Genomic DNA, 20,511 nt, shown 5'->3' on the forward strand with positions numbered 1-20,511 from the left:
GTAAGGAATGTGGGAAAAAATTCATCCTGAAGAGTCAACTTGACAGACACACCCTTACACACACTGGTGTAAAAAGTCATGAGTGTGAAGAGTGCAGGAAGAGGTTCAGTGTGAAGCAGGCACTCAATCGACATGTCTTCAGGCACTATGGCCTTAGAGAGTTCAAGTGTGATGTTTGTGGAAAGCTCTTTAAGACAAGGGATTACATTGCCAAGCACATGAAGATCCACTTCTGAAGTGTGTCTGCCTACAGTAGTTATAGTGACCAAGGTAGGGAAGGGATGGGAGAGGAAGGGAAGAGAGAGGAAGGGGAGGAAGAGGAAGGGAAGGCTGCAGTAGGGAAGGGAAGGCTAGCCCAAGAACGGGAAGGGAAGGAAAGGGAAGGCAGAGCAAGGGAAGGAAAAGGGAGAGTAATGTGGTGTGGCTGGGTGTGGTGTGGTGTGGCGGGGTCTGGTGTTTGGTGTGTGGTGTGACTGGGTGTGGTTTGGTGGTGCATGGTGCATAGTGTGGTGGTGCTGGGTGTGTGTGTGGGTGTGGTGTCAGTGTGGTGTGGTGTGTGGTGGGGCTGGGTATGGTGTGGTGTGGTGTGGTGTGGTGTGTGGTGCGGCTGGGTATGGTGTGGTGTGGTGTGTGGTGTGGCTGGGTATGGTGTGGTGTGGTGTGTGGTGCGGCTGGGTTTGGTGTGGTGTGGTGTGTGGTGCTGATGGGTATGGTGTGGTGGTGTGGTGTGGTGTGTGTGTGTGGCTGGGTGTGGTGTGTGGTGCAGCTGGGTTTGGTGTGGTGTGGCTTGTGGTGTGTGCTGTGGTGTGGGGTGGTGTGGCATGGTGTGGTGTGTGGTGCGGCTGGGTATGGTGTGGTGTGGCTGGGTATGGTGTGGTGTGGTGTGTGGTGCAGCTGGGTATGGTGTGGTGTGGTGTGTGGTGCAGCTGGGTATGGTGTGGTGTGGTGTGTGGTGTGGCTGGGTGTGGTGTGGTGTGGCAGGATTTGACTCGGGGACTTTTTTTACCTCGCTGTTGGTGGTGTTTGCAGAAGGACAAGCAGGACCCGGACGGTGACATCATTATGAGGCTTGAGTACGGTCTCCTGAACTCCTCGTCCCTGGAGCTGATTGGTGAGTTGGCGACCCTGTTTTTTCTTTGTTCGCATGTCTCTCTGTCTCTATCTCTGGTTGTGGCTTTTAATTGATGGGTCTGTCTATGTCTGTGTCTCTGGTTGTTTTATTTGCTTCTCATTTTCTCTCTCTGTCTGGGTCTCTCTGTGTCTTTGTCTGTCTCTGTTTTTCTCTCATTTTCTCTCCCTGTGTGTCTCTGTCTCTCTGGATGTTTTATTTGCTTCTCATTTTCTCTGTCTGTCTGTCTGTCTGTCTCTCTGTGTCTTTGTCTGTCTCTGTCTCTCTCTGGATTTCTGTAGCTTTTTGTGATGGTTGTTTATTTCTGTTTTTATTTTCTCTGTGTCTGTCTATGTCTTTGTCTGTCTCTGTTTGTGTCTCTGTGTCTGTCTTTGTCTGTCTCTGTCTCTCTCTGGATTTCTGTAGCTTTTTGTGATGGTTGTTTATTTCTGTTTTTATTTTCTCTGTGTCTGTCTATGTCTTTGTCTGTCTCTGTTTGTGTCTCTGTGTCTGTCTTTGGCTGTCTCTGTCTCTCTCTGGATTTCTGTAGCTTTTAGTGCTAATGGTTGTTTTATCTACTTCTCATTTTCTCTGTGTCTGTCTCTTTGGTAGTATTGCTTTCCTTCTCTTTCTCTACTTATCCCTGTTTCATTTTCCTCCGTTCTCATTTTTTGTTCTCTTTCTGTTCTTATGTCTTATTTTTTCACCGTTTTCCTTTCATTCTTTTCCTTTTTCATTTCTCTCTTCCTCTCCTTGTCTTAGTTTTCCCTTTTCATTTCTTCTTCTTCCTTTTGCTGTCTCATTTTCTCTGTGTGTCTGGCTCTCTGGATTTCTGTAGCTTTTATTTATTTATTTATTTTTACAACAAAGGAGACGGCTCAAGGGCAACAAAAAGTGCATAGAAAAAAAAGGCCCGCTACTCACCGCTGCCATAATAGACGAAAGTAAAGAGTGGCCAAGAGAGAGGTCAATTTGTGGTGGAGAGGTGTCTTGATTTTGGGAAAAGATGTCTTCATAGTTTGTCTATTTTTGATCTGTTGCTCTGTCTGGAAAGCTGGATTTTCTTATAGCCTTCTCAAACTAATGCTTCCTCTACATAGTTTGTCTATTTTTGATCTGTTGTCTGTCTGGAAAGCTGGATTTTCTTATAGCCTTCTCAAACTAATGCTTCCTCTACATAGTTTGTCTATTTTTGATCTGTTGTCTGTCTGGAAAGCTGGATTGTGATAACAAAGGAGTCAAGTAAAAAAAAAGTATTTTTTTCCATGGGCCAGAGCCAATAAGCGCTTTTTCATGTATTTCAATACCTTGAGTTTAGCGCCATACCTTCGGAACGAAGCAAGCGGGAAATTTGAGAGGGTACTGTATTCTTTTTTCAAAATTAGCTTCCTCTTCTCCTTATTTTCACATATTCATTTCTTTCTTTCTTTTTTATATATGTCTCTGTTATTCTTATTTGGTCTTTTCTTTAAATTCCTCCATGCCTTACTTCTGTTTTGTTTTTCTGTTTCACACCTCCTCCCAAACCATGTTTTCTCTCCTTTAGCTTTTACTGTATAGTATGGAACATCTATCTCTACTCCTTTGTTGTAGATATTCATAAAAAGGTCATATTTCTTTTGAATGTTAGGACTCCTCTTCATATCACTCTAGTCTACCCCAGGGAAGAAAGTCTTGAGTCCAACGTAATCTGCCTTTGCGTAGTTTTTCCTTTTTTCCTTATATGCCTCATCTCGGTGTTCACATCCTTCCAAAGTTTTCATCTCTAATAGCTCATGGTCGCTCTTTCTAAAGGGCACTCATGACTGACTTCTTCATCTAGCTCAACATTTTTGTGAAAATTAGGTCTAGTCTTGATGGTTGGTCATCCCTCTCAGCCTTGTTTTTCCTTTGACCCACTGCGTCAACAGGTTATCTGTTGCCAGCTTCAATAGTTTACTTCCCCAGGTATTTTCTTCACCCTCCTTTGCATAGTCTTCCCAATTCACCTCTTTGCAATTGAAATCTCCCGCTAATATTATTCATTCATTCATTCATTTCATCGACGCCTGCTCCTAGGAGCTCCCACCAGGGGATGGCCACGGCAGAAGAGCTTCCAACTTTCTCTATCCAGACACTCCCTCCTTGCCTGCTCAAAGTTTCTCAAAGATCTTTCACCCCTCTCCCTAACGTACTCTTGCACCCTATCCCTCCATTTCACTGGAGGTCGTCCTCTAGCATTCCCTCCCTCTATCTCACTCACATACACCCTTCTGGTCATCTTACTCTCCTCCATTCACTCCATGTGGCCAAACCACTTTAAGGTCTGTCGCTTCACTTCTTCCACCACTCCACACTTCTTCCCTTCACCCCTGTGACACATTCCAAAATGCTCGTACACACTTTCATTACTCATTCCATCCATTCTACTCACACCACAAGCACTCCTCAAATAACTCATTTCCACTGCCTGCACTCTAGACCTCTGACTTTCATTACAGGCCCACGTTTCACTTGCATATGTGAGGTTGGTACTATTATTGTATTTCTCAAATCCTCTTTACCTCCATGCTCACACTTCTGCCATTCATGATTCGTCCCAAAGACCCTACCACCCTTCTTCCTTGCAATGCCCTTTCTCTTATCTCCCTCCATACCACCATGCTTACACATAACTGATCCAAGGTACTTAAACTCATTGACCTCCTCCATTTCTTCACCATTTAAAATTATTTTGCATTCTTATTCACATTCAATTCCCACTCTCTATGGGCATACAAAATCTACAACCTCACTTCTGCTTTGCTCACAAACCATCACTTTACTTTTGTTGACATTTACTTTCAGCTTTCTCCTATTACAGACACTATCAAAAACACTGACCAAATTTTGTAGGTCACTTTCATTTTCAGCAATGAGCACCGTGTCATCAGCAAACAGTATCGAATTCCGTACCCACTTCCTTCCCCCATCGAACAGTCATACTCCAAATTCTCCAACTTTGCCCTTCATTTCTCTAATAACACCGTCCATATAAATATTGAATAACCATGGTGACATGACACACCCTTGTCTTAAGCCCACTTTTATCTCAAAATGTTCACTTGTTTCTCCAGTAATTTTGACACATGCAGATGCATCCTCATAGAAAGACTTTATTGCACTAAGCAGTTTTCCTCCCACACCATAAATCTTTAAAACAATGCAATCCAATCGACTCTGTCATAAGCTTTTTCCAAATCCATGAAGGCAGCGTATAGTTTCTTTCCTTTTGCTATTATTTTTTCTACTACCATCCTGAAGGCAAATATCTGATCCACACATCCCCTTCCCTTCCTGAAGCCTCCTTGCTCTTCACTGATTTTCTCTTCTGTAAGTCTTTGCACCCTCTCTATTATGACTTTTCCATATACCTTTCTGGGTATACTCAGGAGACTTACACCTCTATAGCTCCCACATTCCCCTCTCCTGCCCTTCCCCTTGTAAACTGGGACTATGATGGCTTTCATCCAGTCTGCTGGCACGCCCCCCCCCTCCCCATGCTACTTCAAATATCTTGACCATTCATTTCACAACTTCATCTCCTCCACACTTCAACATTTCTGCTGTGATTCCATCAATTCCTGCTGCCTTTTCGTTTTTTAATCATTTTATTGCCTGATTTACTTCTTCATATGTTATACTTCTTTCTTTATATACTCCTCCTCTACCTCTACTCAAAACTGCTGCTGTTACAGCTGCTGGACGTCCATCCTCAAAATTCATTAAGTTTTTGAAATATTCTCTCCATCTCTCTTTCTCAGCTTCCCCGTCTTTCAGCATCTTTCCATTCTCATCCATAACTTCATTTATTATTATAATAAATATATAAATATTACCTTTCTACTATTCTTTATTTGGTCTGTCAGTGCCCGTACTGTTTCTTCCAGCATAGTGTTGTATCTTACTTCATTCCAACTTTTGGCTTTAGGGGGACATAGGCTGTTATTATGTTATTCTTCTCCACCCTGTACCACTACCTGCACAGCCATCACCTCCGCACTTACCATTTCCATGTCTCACTTCAGTCGCTTTCAAGTTTTGTTTTGTCATTGTCATCACTCCTCCTCCCTTTCCTTCTTTCCTATCTTTTCTCCCAATGTTGTACTTGCTCTTTCCCTCCAGCACAAGTTCCAGTTATTTTGCAAGGTTTGTTTCAACTCTACATATCATATCTGGATCACTCTCCCTTCAATAATCATTAGTTTTTTATTTTTATACAAGACCATCTATGTTTGTGTATGCAATCCTTAACCCATTTTATCCCAATGTCCTCATTTGAGGACACCTGATAACACCTAATTTTCCCATGTTATGAAAACATATATAAGTTACAGCACAGAATAATGATTCCTTCCTGACGTACATAAAGAAAAGCTTAAGGTTTAATGACATCTTTATCTGACTGTAGTTTGACTCTGAAACTGGTGAACATTTCTGCCTCAAAATGCACTGCATTGACTAGGCTGTGCTGACTTTCTCATTCATGAGATGAATTATTATTTTGCTGTGTTTTATTCTCAAGAAGATGCAATATTATTCTCATAATACCCCAATAAATTATCTTAAGTAGAAAAATAATTATTGATATTACAAAATGTCTGTCCTCAAAAGAGGACACTGGGACGATATCGTGGCAGCGCGTGTCACAACACGTTCAGGATGGTGCATGCTGTAGAGCGGACTGAATCCCAGTTCCTACGCAGACCACCGCAGGATGCTTGTCTAATCAGCCGCAGATGTTGGTAATAAGGCACATGATATGATATATAAAAAAAATATGTGTGTGTGTGTGTAATTCACCTCTTGGTCTGCTGCGGGTCTCTCTCGAGACAGCCAGCCGTTCCCCTACGGAAGAGCACAGAGCTCGTAGTACCGATCTTTGGGTAGGACTGAGACCACTCACCCACAACACACCGCGACAACGAGGTCACAACTCCTTGCCTGACGTCGCGTACCTGCTCACTGCTAGGTGAACAGGGGCTACACGTGAAAGAAGACAAATCCAACTTACCTTCACCCGGCCGGGGAATTGAACCCTGATCCTTCTGGTTGTGAGCCAGACGCTCTACCCCTGAGCTACCGGGCCGTGTATGTGTGTGTGTGTGTGTGTGTGTGTGTGTGTGTGTGTGTGTGTGTGTGTTTACTCTTTTATATCGTATACTTGTTGACTTAGGTATTGCTCACTTGAGTGCTGCATTGAGCTGCTGTATTGCAGATGGTGAAAGCTACCTATTCTGCACTGACAATAGATGAAGCACATGCCTTGTTGTGTGAAAAGGGCGCCGAGGGAGAGTTTGAAAAGGGCGATGTGATTATTGGACCACCAGATGCAGATGAACTGACTGACGAAGAGGATGTCAGTGGTGATGTAATTGGTGAAATATCTGTTCAAGATGTACCAGGTACACTAGAGGTTCATGTGGACAAAGATGTCACTGAGGAATGTGCTGTATAGAAAGATAAACCCACCAGAAAAAAAAGGAAATTCTGTGATCATTTCAGCAATTTGGTATATTTGAAGAAAGCATTTCTGTAGGTGAAAATTCATAAATTCCTGCATGAAGGAAAGGATCAGCTTGATTTGATAACCTTCAGAAGAGAGATTTGTGTTCCACACTTGAAGCTGGGTGATGCAAATGGAAGACTGGGAAGGAAAAGCTGTGCCCCTAGCCCGTCCACAACAATGGTTGATGCTCGCTATGATGGAAAGGCCCATGTCATTGCAAAGCGGGAGAAGGAAAGACGGTGCCAAAGGAAGGCGTTGCAGCACTGCACAAGTATTTTTGTTTTGTATTGGATTTTACTATTGATATACATGGCAGAACTGTTACTATAACAGGTACATTTTTACTTTTAGTTTTCATTATAATAGTAAACTGCGTGTTGTCAAAAAGAATAATAGAGTATTTTTCATGCTCCATATATATGAAAAAGAATATTACATAGTAATAGTTTTCTTTCCTTATTTTCCCAGTTGATATGATATTGTCCCAGTGTCCTCTTTTGAGGACAGCTGATTTCAAGCTTATTAAAGGAAAATAAAAGCTAAGACCATTATGTTGCATCTTTCTTTAACCAGATGAATGTAATTTAATGAAAACTACCAAAAAATACTAAAAGAAAAGACCCTTGAGATTTAATAGGTTAAACCTTTCTTCCCTTCTCCCTTTTTTCCCCCTCGTGTGTGTGTGTGTGTGTGTGTGTGTGTGTGTGTGTGTGTGTTACCCACATTACTAACAGGCAGATGAATGGTGGCTGTCTGCTAACTGATCTTCTCTTGGCAGGTTTTGTTCCCAGCTGTCCCTTGAAGGTCTCAGGCAGCAGCCATCCCTCATGATGATGCAGCTCCCCTCAGCCTACCGGGCGCTGCTGGGAACACACCCACGCCTCCCCCAACCCAGCTGCAAGGGGAACTTGCTGAGGTGAGTGTGTGTGTGTGTTGACCGATTTATTTCTTTATTATTATTTTCTAGTCTATGGTACCGGTAGGCATAGCTGGGCACGATAACAGAAAACCTTATTCCCGATAACTGATAATGAAAAACGTCAACGGCGATAACCGATATTCGTTAACTAGAGACACAAATATAGGTGATAACCGATACCCGATATAAATCCACAATTCCCGTACTAGCTAGCGATAAGTCCGATAGGCGAAAACGATACTATATTGATATTTCAGATAGAACAACATTGATGAATTCAAATTTTCATTATCTGTATTTTAGGAAACTTACAAAACCTTAAAACCACACGTTGACACGTACATATGGACAGTAATACTAGAAATGCCTGAACCGGTGTTGTGTTATTTGGCGTCTCCACCGTCAAAAATTGTTTACAAACACTGGTCTCTCATGAACGGTGCATGCTCAGACCAGCAAGCGTAGACCTGTACAGTATCACAAAGCTTGTAAACTGCAATTAAGAGTTGCTGGAAGGCTGAATCAGACATATAGTACCACTACCACCATCCTCGCTGTTTCTAGAACGACACTCTGTATGAGTTGTATTTATATGTACAGAGTGTACGTCATTCTAGAAACAGTGAGGATGGTGGTACTGTATGTTTGATTCAGCTTTCCAGCAACTCTTAATGTGTTAAAAAAGCATTGTGAGACTGTACAGGTCTACAATTAATGGTCTGAGCATGCGCAGTTCACGAGAGACCAGTGTTTGTAAACAAAAGCGCCAGCTTTTGACGATGGGACACCAAATAACACAACACCACCAGCTTTTGATGATGGGACACCAAATAACACAACACCGGGTGCCTTCAGTATCATGGCATGGTCACAAACGAATATGGAATATCAAATTTGAGGCAGTGAATAATCATTTTGGGGGCAAAGTTAAATGATTTTTCTCTGATATATTGATTTTTGAGTAGCATAAAAAAATAACCTAGTGTTTTAATTTTCATGATCTAAGTATGAAATCTCATCACCGAAAAGATTTCATACCCCGAAGTTTTTTCATACAACACCGGGCCACGCATGCGCAGTAGGGAGACGTTTTTTTCTGAGAGGCGTAAAAAAAAAAGTAGCGATTATCGCTAGTTTGGTTACAAAAGTAACGAAGATATCGATATATATTTAAATAAATAGCGGATGGTCGATAATCCGATTTTGTTATCAGCGATAAAGTATCGCGATAACTTATCACGATAACGCCCAGCTATGCCGGTAGGCTTTCGTGATGGGTCCTGATGGTCGGTCCCAGCCCATCACGGTGCAGGCAATTGTTTATAGTGGCGCTGTCTTGCTTGCTGTGCCCCGGAGCTCACCTGTGATCCCATTCAGAGCGAGACTCCAGAGTCTGGATTGGCAGGAGGTCTTGAGGGCAGCATGGGGGTAGTCCGTGGCCACTCGGCGCTAACTGAAATATCCCATCTTGTGGTGGTGGGTGGGGCGCGAACCTGGGACCTCCTGAATGCGGCGCTGGTATGCTAACCGCTCAGCCACTGCCCCTCCATGTCATGATTCTCCTTGTTATGTTCCTCATAGAGTTTCCTTAAAGCCTTATAATATGTGCTGGATTTCCTGGTGTCAAAGATATATATTTTTTCCCTCAAAATAGGAATAGAAAAAAATGGCAGTGCATATTGAGATAGGTAACTGTATGTGTTTGTGTGTGTGTATATATGTGTGTGTGTGTGTATGTGTATATATATGTGTGTGTGTGTGTGTGAGTGTGTGTGTGTCCCCGTGCTTTACGATGGCTGAATTTATGATCAAATTCCTATCTGCTACAGCAAACCCATGCTTTTAGGAGACAGCGACATAATGAATTTTGGCTTTAACCCTTTCAGGTCGCATATAGGTTTTTGGGTCATACCTTTGAGACGCATTTTTGGCCGAAAAATCGGGTCTTGCAAATATGGAAAAAATCATTATTCTCATGCATAATAGAGTGTTACGCATCTACTGTAAAAAATTAAGGTCTCTACTCACCCTGGAAAGTGGTGCAATAACGAGGGGAAGTTGGTTTCCTGGTGGTACGTTGTGCGTTGTTGAGTATTGCCATCTTAGCGGGTGATTATTTTCCGCCGCAAGTTGTGCAGGTGTTCTCACTAAATTACACAGAATTTTTTGCCTGATTTGAACTGCAATTGCTCAGAGCTGCTCACAAATGTACTAGGGTAATTATTTATCACACTTTTGTATACATTATATTCACACAAATAATATAAAATATGTTTTCAGAGTGTTTTCTTGATGTACACACTATTATTATCAAATTCAACATAAAATACTGGCTTCCTTCGCAATAGAACACAACAAAATGAGTTTTTTTTTTTGTTTTTTTTTTGAGAACAAGAAATAAAATGAATGTAGTTTTCACTAAATGTATCAAAACCAACATAAATACTTGCTTTCTTTTCAATAAAACAGAACAAAAAGAACTGCTCATCACTGCTGAATTTCAGTGTAGTACCTTTAGCACAGGTAAAAAGAATTAGTCTCTTGCCTGTCTACCAACTAATAGACAGAGAGGGAGTGGTAATCCCTCATGCATCCACCTACACACAACGGTACGTCACATTCTGCACACTTCCACTTTGTACGCACTCTTGCTTTGCGACGACGCTTTGTGTTAGTGCATACGAAGCACTGAAGGATACCTTTCTTTCCTGTGGCAGTCGGAGGTATCGCGATCAAGTAATGCCTGGACATATACTCCCTACACTCCAGACGATCTGGTCTGTGTCCAAGATCAGAAGCTGGGCGTCCATGATAGGCTGATGTAGATGTCCCATATTTTTCTAGCATTTGGTACACCAGTTCATGCACGAAATCTTTCAGGGGCATCCTTTCACCAGTTTTCATCAGGTAGAAGTTGTAGGCATTCAGCACTGAGATGTCAGTCAAGTGAAAGAAGAGTTTTTTATACCACTTCACAGATTTCCTTAGACATTCCACATTTCCTATTTGCATGTCAGCTTTATCTATCAGTCTCATGTTCAATGTGTAATCTTTCACAACATCAGGCTTGATGACAGGGTCTTTGGTCTTAGGGTCAATTTTTCCTGTATCTTGTAGCTCACCCTTATGGAATGTAGTCAGAAGGTGAACATCACGCTTGTCCTTCCACTTTATGGCTAACATGTCTTCTGTTTTTTGACGAGCACATGTACCTCGGGCAATGTCGAGAAATTTTGGCATGCCCTTCCTGTTTGGGCCCACTGTGCCACAAGAACCAGTCCCATTGTCATGAAGAAACTTGCAAAGGATGGGACTGGTGTACCACCTGTCAGTGTAAAGCAGGTGGTTCTTGTTCAGATAATTATCCAGGAGCGTCCTCACTACTGCACCTGACATTTCCCAGGGGGTCGTTTGGGGATATATTGTCTGTGGTTGCTCCTGTGTAGACAAGAATTTTCATCACAACACCTGTCTCACAATCACACACCACAAATAATTTTATCCCAAAACGGTGAGCCTTACTTTTTATGTACTGTCTAAATGAAAGCCTGCCTCTAAAAAGTACCAGGCTCTCATCAATCACAAGTTTCTGAAAGGGAGTAAAATATTTGGTGAAGTTCACATTCATCATTGTGAAGAGTTCTCGAATTTTGCAAAGTGAATCACTCTTGTCCTGTGAGGTGTTGTCAGCAAAATGAATGAATTGCAGTAAGAGCTGATACCTATCCCGTGACATATATCTTGGAAAGACAGGAAGGAAGGTCATGCTGTCTTTCTTCCAATAGTCACGAATAGCATGCTTTTTCACAAGGGGCATCAGCAGCGTGAGAGCCAGAAATACATGCATTTCTTGGGAAGTTGTGTCTTTCCACCTCCTAGCTCTTGAGAAGGGTGACAAGTTTGTGAAACCACCACAATATACAAAATACTTATTAGTTTCACAAACAATCAGATCTATGACAGCATCGTCCATAAACAGCTTGAAAAAATCTAGGATAGTGGAGTCATCTGTGATGCCACTAGCGTCAGAAATTCCGCTTGATGCATTATCAAAATCATACACATTTGGAATAAAATCATCACCATCTGTCCATGTAAATGCAGGCTGTTGTCGCGTGCGGCGGAGGGCAGGCAGGAGGCGTCGTCTAGCACGCTGCGCATCACGTGTGGGAGGAGGAGGACGAGGAGGAGGCAGTGGTGGTGGGCTGGGAGGCTGATACGAAGCATCAGATGACTCGGTGTCTGCCTCAGAATATGAGTTTTCACTTTCAGTGCTGGACACATCAGGTGCTATCTCATCAATATTTTCCTCCTCATCTGAGTATTCATCTCCAGATGCTGTAATCATGGCAATAGCATCTGGTGTGCTAACAATTGTGGGCCTTTTACGCCGCACTGCGGGCGTAGCAGGCGGCTGGGGAGGTAGGGGGCCACGAGAGGTGGAGGGTCGAGAATCACACATCTTTCATGACAGACACGGACTGAGGGTCCCATACAATCCTCCTCCTTTGTTTCAGTGCGGTTACCTTGTAATGTTTTATGTAAACAATAGCGAGAGGAAGTCATGAGCTAGGATACACATGCCCATATATGGTAATATACGAAATACGCATTATACTACCAATAAATGAATTATATCTGGCATATCTGCTCTCTAACAACAAGATTTTATCATTACTTATGTTATTTCAGTAAATAAATGCACAAATAGCCGCTAGCGACGTCTGGAAATAATAATAATTGTGAAAAAATGGGCATTTGATAACTTACGGTGTGATTGCCATTGTGACTATATTTTCCTAACCACACAACTAGTGACGCGTCCCATGAGCCGAGCGAGGATGGGAGAGTGTCAGCTGACCACAAGCAGCAGCTTTCTCTCTCTCTCTTATATAATGTGTACACCTAACACTTGGCAGAGTGCAGTTTATGGTATCTGTTAAGAACAATAGTGTGCCTTTTATTTTATTTTTTTCCCGATAACTTCCCTCACTAGTAAGAGTTGCTACATCAACATGCATTGCTTTATTTTAGGTTTTACTGTTTATCTGATAGGGTTTGATGTGTTTAACAAGAGTGAGAATGTGATGGGCTCAGTGTCTGCAGAGCCGCAGGCAGCCGTCCTCCCATACTTCTAGATGAAATTTTACTTGGAAACTTTATATCCATTCCAAGACAACTGAAAGTTAGGAAAAGACTTGTGAAAACAGTTTAGAAAACTGGTTTGCAGAGCACATTAATTACATTAATCTTAACCAACTTTAGCACACACAAAAAAATAAAATAGCAATCTTGGAGGGTAGGATGATGGGGGCAGTTCCCCCCTAATGTCAGGTAGTCATACATATGTAAATGATTTCAATATTTGTGTGTGTGTGTGTGTGTGTGTGTTTTCACTTAGTAATATTATTTATATCCACAGCACATTATGAATTTGGTGAGACAGAAGACCAGGTAAAGATCATGCAGGATGGAATACTATAGACATCAACATCAGACGTGTAGAGGCTGAGAATGCTGGACAGGCCTTTGTCCTGCAGTGGACTAGTAATGGCGGTGAGTGGGTGACACAAGGTTTGAACACCATCTTTATTGCAGAGTGCAACGATGGCAGCCTATAGACACCTTCACAGAGCGACTCACTGGGAGAGAGGAGAGAGGTGGCCGCCAGGAGGCAGACCTGTACATTGAAGACCCGTGGGGATCCCTTTGTACTCCGGAGAGGCGTTCATGCATCACAGCCCCAGAAATGAACACAGCTTTTATTGTAGAATATAATTAAAATCTTACATTGTATAGAATTCAGGAAATCAAAATAACTAAGATATTACTTATATATTTTTTCATTAAAATTTACACAGCCTTTTCATGTGCCCATTTCTTGAAACCAACACTGATTATGTAAACATTAACTTATATCAATGGAAATATTATAAATAACACTAAATGCTAACACAAATTATGTTAATAATAACCTGAACACCAGTTTGATGGAAAAGCAGAGGTTAGCATCCCTGACTACAAATCTGCAGGCCTTGGTCCAAATCCCGGCCCAGGCAGTCAGCATGCAACCCACCCAGCTGTTCATCCTTTCTTTCAGGATGGTCGGTAAACGGGTACCTGGGGAGACTTGGGACAGGTAAACAGTGGGTAACACTGATGTTGCATGGGACCTGTGTTGGGTTAATTAATGGGTTCTCTTCTAGTTGTATAAAAACAAATATATTATTCTTTCTGATGCACATCTTAAGTAATACCGTAAATTGTCTCTTTATCAATTTTGTTCTTGACCACTGCATGCCTCCCTGTTGAAGTGTTGAGAGTGAATTTAAGCCATGACTATCCAGGCTTGGGTCTGGATTCCCGAGTGAACAGTTTGGGCACAGCTGTTCATCACCTCTTTCAGGTGGGTCAATAAATAGGTACCCGGGGAAGGTAAACTGGTAACCAAGGTGCTGCACTTGCCGTGTGTACCCAGGGTAATGAGTTCTCTCTCATCACAGGCTCAAAAGCTAATGAGAGGTGAGCAATGATGCCGAGTGGTCAGCGTGTGGGCATGGTAAGCCCGTGGTTCGAGTCCCACAAAAACACGCTGATTTTTCAAGCCATCGCCGAGTGGCAGAAGATTACCCACATGCTGCCCAGATCCGCAGTCAACCCTAACTTCAGCGAGTTCGTTCAAGTGGAGCACTGGGGGGCAGCATGGGCCAAGCAGTCATACATCATGGCAGCCACTATAAATAGAATTCGCCTGTGCCACTATTGGGATGAGACTGTCCAAGATGCTTCTCAAAAGAGCCCTCCAGAACTACAGGCAGCACCTAAAAAAAATTAAAAAATTAAAAAAAAAAAAATAATAAAAAAAAATAAATTCTCATCCCTTACAATACTTTATCATTCACAACTCTCCCTGAAGCACCTGTTATCTGTCTGTTTTTCTCTGCTTTTGCTCTCGTGATGGAGGGTGCCATGTGAAGCTCTCCAGAGATAACAGTGGTGACAGCATCATGTTCTTCAGTGATGTTGGGCAGTGATGGAGGGTGCCATGTGAAGCTCTCCAGAGATAACAGTGGTGACAGCATCATGTTCTTCAGTGATGTTGGGCAGTGATGGAGGGTGCCATGTGAAGCTCTCCAGAGATAACAGTGGTGACAGCATCATGTTCTTCAGTGATGGCGGGCAGTGATGGAGGGTGCCATGTGAAGCTCTCCACAGATAACAGTGGTGACAGCACCATGTTCTTCAGTGATGGCGGGCAGTGATGGAGGGTGCCATGTGAAGCTCTCCAGAGATAACAGTGGTGACAGCACCATGTTCTTCAGTGATGTTGGGCAGTGATGGAGGGTGCCATGTGAAGCTCTCCACAGATAACAGTGGTGACAGCACCATGTTCTTCAGTGATGGCGGGCAGTGATGGAGTGTGCCATGTGAAGCTCTCCACAGATAACAGTGGTGACAGCACCATGTTCTTCAGTGATGGTGGGCAGTGATGGAGGGTGCCATGTGAAGCTCTCCACAGATAACAGTGGTGACAGCACCATGTTCTTCAGTGATGGCAGGCAGTGATGGAGGGTGCCATGTGAAGCTCTCCAGAGATAACAGTGGTGACAGCATCATGTTCTTCAGTGATGGCAGGCAGTGATGGAGGGTGCCATGTGAAGCTCTCCAGAGATAACAGTGGTGACAGCATCATGTTCTTCAGTGATGGCGGGCAGTGATGGAGGGTGCCATGTGAAGCTCTCCAGAGATAACAGTGGTGACAGCACCATGTTCTTCAGTGATGGCGGGCAGTGATGGAGGGTGCCATGTGAAGCTCTCCACAGATAACAGTGGTGACAGCACCATGTTCTTCAGTGATGGCGGGCAGTGATGGAGGGTGCCAACTGAAGAACTCCACACAAAACATTGGTGACAGCACCATGTTCTTCAGTGATGTTGGGCAGTGATGGAGGGTGCCATGTGAAGCTCTCCACAGATAACAGTGGTGACAGCATCATGTTCTTCAGTGATGTTGGGCAGTGATGGAGGGTGCCATGTGAAGCTCTCCAGAGATAACAGTGGTGACAGCACCATGTTCTTCAGTGATGGCGGGCAGTGATGGAGGGTGCCATGTGAAGCTCTCCACAGATAACAGTGGTGACAGCACCATGTTCTTCAGTGATGGTGGGCAGTGATGGAGGGTGCCATGTGAAGCTCTCCAGAGATAACAGTGGTGACAGCATCATGTTCTTCAGTGATGGCGGGCAGTGATGGAGGGTGCCATGTGAAGCTCTCCACAGATAAAAGTGGTGACAGCACCATGTTCTTCAGTGATGTTGGGCAGTGATGGAGGGTGCCATGTGAAGCTCTCCACAGATAACAGTGGTGACAGCACCATGTTCTTCAGTGATGGCGGGCAGTGATGGAGGGTGCCATGTGAAGCTCTCCACAGATAACAGTGGTGACAGCATCATGTTCTTCAGTGATGTTGGGCAGTGATGGAGGGTGCCATGTGAAGCTCTCCACAGATAACAGTGGTGACAGCACCATGTTCTTCAGTGATGTTGGGCAGTGATGGAGGGTGCCATGTGAAGCTCTCCACAGATAACAGTGGTGACAGCATCATGTTCTTCAGTGATGTTGGGCAGTGATGGAGGGTGCCATGTGAAGCTCTCCACAGATAACAGTGGTGACAGCACCATGTTCTTCAGTGATGGCAGGCAGTGATGGAGGGTGCCATGTGAAGCTCTCCAGAGATAACAGTGGTGACAGCATCATGTTCTTCAGTGATGGCGGGCAGTGATGGAGGGTGCCATGTGAAGCTCTCCAGAGATAACAGTGGTGACAGCACCATGTTCTTCAGTGATGGAGGGCTGTGATGGAGGTGCCATGTGAAGCTCTCCACAGATAACAGTGGTGACAGCACCATGTTCTTCAGTGATGTTGGGCAGTGATGGAGGGTGCCATGTGAAGCTCTCCACAGATAACAGTGGTGACAGCACCATGTTCTTCAGTGATGGAGGGTGCCATGTGAAGCTCTCCACAGATAACAGTGGTGACAGCATCATGTTCTTCAGTGATGTTGGGCAGTGATGGAGGGTGCCATGTGAAGCTCTCCAGAGATAACAGTGGTGACAGCATCATGTTCTTCAGTGATGTTGGGCAGTGATGGAGGGTGCCATGTGAAGCTCTCCAGAGATAACAGTGGTGACAGCATCATGTTCTTCAGTGATGGCTGGCAGTGATGGAGGGTGCCATGTGAAGCTCTCCAGAGATAACAGTGGTGACAGCATCATGTTCTTCAGTGATGTTGGGCAGTGATGGAGGGTGCCATGTGAAGCTCTCCACAGATAACAGTGGTGACAGCACCATGTTCTTCAGTGATGTTGGGCAGTGATGGAGGGTGCCATGTGAAACTCTCCACAGATAACAGTGGTGACAGCACCATGTTCTTCAGTGATGTTGGGCAGTGATGGAGGGTGCCATGTGAAGCTCTCCACAGATAACAGTGGTGACAGCACCATGTTCTTCAGTGATGGCGGGCAGTGATGGAGGGTGCCATGTGAAGCTCTCCACAGATAACAGTGGTGACAGCATCATGTTCTTCAGTGATGGCGGGCAGTGATGGAGGGTGCCATGTGAAGCTCTCCAGAGATAACTGGTGACAGCATCATGTTCTTCAGTGATGGTGGGCAGTGATGGAGGGTGCCATGTGAAGCTCTCCACAGATAACAGTGGTGACAGCACCATGTTCTTCAGTGATGGCAGGCAGTGATGGAGGGTGCCATGTGAAGCTCTCCAGAGATAACAGTGGTGACAGCACCATGTTCTTCAGTGATGTTGGGCAGTGATGGAGGGTGCCATGTGAAGCTCTCCAGAGATAACAGTGGTGACAGCACCATGTTCTTCAGTGATGTTGGGCAGTGATGGAGGGTGCCATGTGAAGCTCTCCACAGATAACAGTGGTGACAGCACCATGTTCTTCAGTGATGGCGGGCAGTGATGGAGGGTGCCATGTGAAGCTCTCCAGAGATAACAGTGGTGACAGCACCATGTTCTTCAGTGATGGCGGGGGCCCTCACCAGTCTTCTTCATTAAGCTTCTGTCTTCCTGCTTCAGGCTGCAATCAAACAGTTGTTTAGTACCACATTAATATGTTTGGGGCAGATTGAATTATAGCTAACATAGTATACTGTTTGATTGAATATTTGAAAGAATCAAACCTAAACTAACATACTGTTTGATTGAATATTTGAAAGAATCAAACCTAAACTAACATACTGTTTGATTGAATATTTGAAAGAATCAAACCTAAACTAACATACTGTTTGATTGAATATTTGAAAGAATCAAACCTAAACTAACATACTGTTTGATTGAATATTTGAAAGAATCAAACCTAAACTAACATACTGTTTGATTGAATATTTGAAAGAATCAAACCTAAACTAACATACTGTTTGATTGAATATTTGAAAGAATCAAACCTAAACTAACCAGGTTACCCCATTCCCAAGCTTGCAGGGTAGGCACTGAAAAAGGTAGATTGAAAAACAGAACTGTATTACTAACCTAAATGAATGTATTATTCTAGTGTTTGTGTTAGAGATAGGTTTACTGTTCAACAGGATGAGGTAGGGTTGTTAAGTTTGAAAATGGCTCTTAATGAAGCAGTAATAGGTTACTATTTTGTCTGTGATTGTTAAATTATTAGCATGTTTAAAAGCTACAACTGCTATATGCTACATAGTAATATTCTATGTATCTATATATCTTTCCCTTTGCCCTAATTAAAGGTTAAATTCAATATCAATGAAAATTTCTGCTCTTATAAATTGTCAAAATGAGTTGTAGCCTATTCCTAACTGATCAGAATTAGTTTGCATCCTGAGAACACGTGATTGATGTAGTATTTGTTTCAATAGGCTAGAAATTTATCATTTAAATCAACACAAGGTTATGTTAGCCAGTCATTCATTACACATGTTTTTCTTTAGTTTGAGACAAGGTTATGTTAGCCAGTCATTCATTACACATGTTTTTCTTTAGTTTGAGACAAGGTTATGTTAGCCAGTCATTCATTACACATGTGGTTCTTTAGTGTGAGACAAGGTTATGTTAGCCAGTCATTCATTACATGTGTTTTCTTTAGTTTGAGACAAGGTTATGTTAGCCAGTCATTCATTACATGTTTTTCTTTAGTTTGAGACAAGGTTATATGTTAGCCAGTCATTCATTACATATGTTTTTCTTTAGTTTGAGACAAGGTTATGTTAGCCAGTCATTCATTACATGTGTTTTTCTTTAGTTTGAGACAAGGTTATGTTAGCCAGTCATTCATTACACATGTTTTTCTTTAGTTTGAGACAAGGTTATGTTAGCCAGTCATTCATTACATATGTTTTTCTTTAGTTTGAGACAAGGTTATGTTAGCCAGTCATTCATTACATGTGTTTTTCTTTAGTTTGAGACAAGGTTATGTTAGCCAGTCATTCATTACACATGTTTTTCTTTAGTTTGAGACAAGGTTATATTGTTAGTCATTCATTACATTCATTTGAGTAGCTTCCATAACCTTCTCTCGATGGACAGAAGTGACAAAACAAATGACTAACATAACCTGGTCTCAGTGTTACAAAGGGCAGAGCAAGTTAATAGTGACAGAAATAAGCATTACAAAAGATTTAGCAACCGAAGGGACAGGAGTACGCATTGCTACAGATGACACAGTAACCCAAGTGTGATAGGGATTGTAATGTTACGGAAGATATGGTGACGTAAGTGACGAGGACCGAGCGTTACAGACAGCGTAGTGACTTAAGCATGACAGGGATTGTAGAAAGATTGTGGAATGATTGTATAAAAAAAGATACAGTAACTCAGCAGTGACACAGATACGTAATGTTACTGAGGACATGGTAACTTACGTATGATGAGGATCGTAATGTTGCAGATGAACTAACAATAATTTAAGTGTCAGAATTCATCATGTTACAAATGGCATATTAATTTTAGTGGCATGGATCAGAATGTTACAAAATATATACGTATATTAAGTGGCACGGATCGTAATGTTACAAGATACATGGTACCCACACCGATATGTATACGTAATGTTAAATGACATAGTAACTTAAATTAAATGGATACATTACGCTAAAAAAGCTTAGTAACCAAAGTGACATGTATACGTAATGTTACAAATGGCATAGTAACAAATAAAATGGATACGTAATGTTAACAAGACTTAGTAACCGCAGTGAATGAATGCGTAATGTTAACAAGACTTAGTAACCAAAGTGAATGAATACGTAGTGTTAACAAGACTTAGTAACCGCAGTGAATGAATGCGTAATGTTAACAAGACTTAGTAACCAAAGTGAATGAATGCGTAATGTTAACAAGACTTAGTAACCAAAGTGACATATACGTAATGTTAGGGATCACACAGTAACTTAAATATAATGGTTAGTAATGTAAACAAGACTTAGTAACCAAAGTGACATATACGTAATGTTAGGGATGACACAGTAACTTAAATATAATGGTTGGGAATGTTAACAAGACTTAGTAACCAAAGTGACATATACGTAATGTTAGGGATGACACAGTAACTTAAATATAATGGTTAGTAATGTTAACAAGACTTAGTAACCAAAGTGACATACGTAATGTTAGGGATGACACAGTAACTTAAATATAATGGTTAGTAATGTTAACAAGACTTAGTAACCAAAGTGACATACGTAATGTTAGGGATGACACAGTAACTTAAATATAATGGTTAGTAATGTTAACAAGACTTAGTAACCAAAGTGAATGAATGCGTAATGTTAACAAAACTTAGTAACCAAAGCGACATATACGTAATGTTAGGGATGACACAGTAACTTAAATATAATGGTTAGTAATGTTAACAAGACTTAGTAACCAGTGACATATACGTAATGTTAGGGATCACACAGTAACTTAAATATA

At 42.4% G+C, this 20,511-nt stretch overlaps 2 long non-coding RNA genes across 5 annotated transcripts; both read left to right on the forward strand.

Annotated features, from left to right (window-relative positions):
* Positions 1 to 127: 127 nt before the first annotated feature.
* LOC126984772 (uncharacterized) lies at positions 128 to 7,496 on the forward strand. Its single transcript, XR_007737669.1, has 3 exons — positions 128 to 270; positions 1,030 to 1,111; positions 7,414 to 7,496. It is a non-coding gene; the product is annotated as an uncharacterized LOC126984772 (long non-coding RNA).
* Positions 7,497 to 15,132: 7,636 nt separating this feature from the next.
* On the forward strand, positions 15,133 to 19,057 carry LOC126984773 (uncharacterized). Of its 4 annotated transcripts, none has more exons than XR_007737673.1 (4): positions 15,133 to 15,430; positions 16,418 to 17,194; positions 17,269 to 18,593; positions 18,801 to 19,057. It is a non-coding gene; the product is annotated as an uncharacterized LOC126984773 (long non-coding RNA). The 4 variants fall into 4 exon arrangements; XR_007737671.1 differs by lacking the exon at positions 15,133 to 15,430 and adding an exon at positions 15,893 to 16,342; XR_007737672.1 differs by lacking the exon at positions 15,133 to 15,430 and adding an exon at positions 15,894 to 16,266.
* Positions 19,058 to 20,511: the final 1,454 nt, after the last annotated feature.

Source organism: Eriocheir sinensis, chromosome 57, assembly GCF_024679095.1.
Source record: "Eriocheir sinensis breed Jianghai 21 chromosome 57, ASM2467909v1, whole genome shotgun sequence".
NCBI lineage: Eukaryota > Metazoa > Arthropoda > Malacostraca > Decapoda > Varunidae > Eriocheir > Eriocheir sinensis.